This window comes from Octopus bimaculoides, chromosome 4, assembly GCF_001194135.2.
Source record: "Octopus bimaculoides isolate UCB-OBI-ISO-001 chromosome 4, ASM119413v2, whole genome shotgun sequence".
NCBI classification, from domain to species: Eukaryota; Metazoa; Mollusca; class Cephalopoda; order Octopoda; family Octopodidae; genus Octopus; species Octopus bimaculoides.
Window position 1 is genome coordinate 15,224,653 of NC_068984.1, and position 2,958 is coordinate 15,227,610.

The window sequence follows — 2,958 nt, forward strand, 5'->3', positions numbered from 1 at the left end:
GGATGTCTTAGTTGAATAAAATGATTTGATGCTTCACAACTATTTCTCATGACAACAATTTTAGGGGCCAAAACTCAGAAACAATTGTTTTCACAAGTTCAAAGGACATATCTTTGTGCAGTAAAATACAAGGCTATTCTTTTCTACTCTAGGTACAAGGCCCAACATTTTTGGGGAGGGGGGGCGATTAGATTGACCTCAGTATGCAACTGGTACTTAATTTATCGACCCGGAAAGGATGAAAGGCAAAGTCAACCTCAGCGGAATTTGAACTGAGAACATAAAGACAGACGAAATGCCACTAAGCATTTCGCCCGGCATGCTAATGTGTCTGCTAGCTTGCCGCCTTAAAATACAAGAATATTAAAGGGAAAATTTCTTCAGCCACATCCTTTTGACAGAATTTTATCAAATATAAGCTTAGAGTCGATAAACTGGAAAACCACATTCCTAAATTTCCTTTCTGAATTTCCAGACTCACAATAAAAACTCCTCCCTCAGCTTGCTTGGTTCATAAAACGATTTGATGCTTCACAACTGTTTCTCATGACAACAATTTTAGGGGCCAAAACTCAGAAACAATTGTTTTTACATGTTCAAAGGACATGTCTATCTTTGTGCAGTGAAATACAAGAATATTTAAAAATTTCTTCAGTCACGCCCTTTTGACAGCATTTTATCAGATATAAGCTTAGAGTCTCTAAGCTGGAAAACTACATTCCTAAATTTTCTTTCTGAATTTCTAGACTCACAATAGAAATTTCTTCAGTTTGCTAGATTCATCTCACCTTCAATCTTCATCATCATTTTAATGTCTAAATTTGCCATGCTTGCATGTGTTAGGCATAAATTGTTGAGGTAGATTTTATATAGCTGTATGTCCTTCCTATTGCTAATCGTCACTTATTTCCAAGTAAGGTAATATTTCCCCATGGTCAGACATGTTTTCTTGGCAGACTGGAAAGCCATGACACTACTTGTTTACAATTATTACATAATGTCAAGAAAATGAAGCACACACACACAAGAAGAACAGGGTGAAAAAGGAGAAGAAGATAAAGAGGGGAAAGAGAAGGAAGGACTATGTGAACATTGTTCAAAAATAATTGTTCGTAAAACGTTTATTCAAATGGAAAATTGTAAGAATGAAAATTATTCAAAAGGACAATTATACGAAATGTTAATTCTTCTAAATTTTTAAAAATTTTATTAAAACAAAAATGATAAAATTAAAAATCAGGTACACAAATGATATTTATTTCGAATAACTGTTTTTTGAATAATGAGGGAGTGGAAGAGGGTGAAGAAAACAAAAAAAGGGAAGAAAAGGAGAGGAAGAAGAGGGAAAAAGCAGAAAGTGACAAAAAGGGAGAAGAGGAGGAAAAGAAAATATAACTAACTTATTGTATACTGTACTCAGGTGCACAATAACTAATCAGAAAAATTAGCCAAAAGTGCATAAGCTGTACATGCAATAATGCACGGGAAGTAAACAGTGATTGAGTCATTAAAAAAAATAAATGGTGGAGAAACATCAGATTTACTGAAGTAGTTGTATGCTGTCAACTTAATGTGGCAGTCCCCTGAAGGGAATAATACTACTGTTGGTTAGACCTAGGAAACTACACTGCTTCCTAGGTCTAAACAACAGTAGTATTATTCCCTTCAGGGGACTGTCACCTTAAGTTGACAGCATACAACTACTTCATCGTATCACTACTGCATAAATCTCTCTGAGATTTAGAAATGTATTATTTCTAAATCAGGTGTACTATTGGAAAATTTCAGGAAGCATGGAAGTTTTGAAAGATGTAATGTCCCAGCAGCTGACAACTGATGGGGATAAGTTTCTTCCATGCTTCAATAATTCTGAGCATGAAAACCTGTTTCTGAAAGTCATGTGTTGATTTTTGATTTTGTGAGCATGTCCACAAGTGCTAGTCATATGGAATTCAAAAAGGTGCCCAAGGTTGTGTTGGAAAGATGGTGGATAATCTTGTGCTCTAAAAACTTTATTCTGAATATGCGCTGCATCTAATGCCATCGAATGCAGTAACTAATTTCTTCAAAGTTCTTTTTGTTTCAAGCATCACTGTTCCCCCTTCTCAAGACACATCAGTTCAAATACATTTTACCACTTGGAGCTTGATCAATTAACTGCATGAGTTAAGACAGCCATCTCCTCTTTAAAATGATCTTAACTTCAAAACAAATGTGCTGTGAAATATACCGTTTCGTTTTGATAAGTAACTGTAAAGGGAAGTAACTTTAAGATTGTATTATTTTCTTTATATAAAAGCATTTATTGACATAAAAATAACGAGTTTATTGTATACGGTGCTCAGAGCAATGCAACATATCAGAAAAGGGTAAAAGAGGGTACAGAAACCAGCAATGATAGCTGTAAAGGAGATGACAAAGAATCAAGATATTTGGTGCCTTGCCCTACTCAATAAGACCCATCTGCCACAGCAGAATTTGTACTGGTGCTTCATCATCATCATCATCATCATCGTTTAACGTCCGCCTTCCATGCTAGCATGGGTTGGACGATTTGACTGAGGACTGGTGCAACCGGATGGCTACACCAGGCTCCAATCTAATTTGGCAGAGTTTCTACAGCTGGATGCCCTTCCTAACGCCGTGCCACATTAAAAACACCGAGTACACTCTGTGGAATGGTTGGTGTTAGGAAGGACATCCAGCCATAGAAACCATATCAGAATAGACAATGAAGCTTGGTGCGGTCCCTTGGCCTTACCGGTTCTGGTTAGACCATCCAACCCATACTGGCATGGAAAGCAGATGTTAAATGATAATGATGGTGATAGTATACTGAATAAAACACAAAAATAAAAATGCACAGTAAAAGAGCTATAAAGAGAAAAAGGTGCACAGGTATATCAGTAGTGTTGGCAAATTTCATGAAGCATGTATTTTTTGAAGGATGCAGTAACC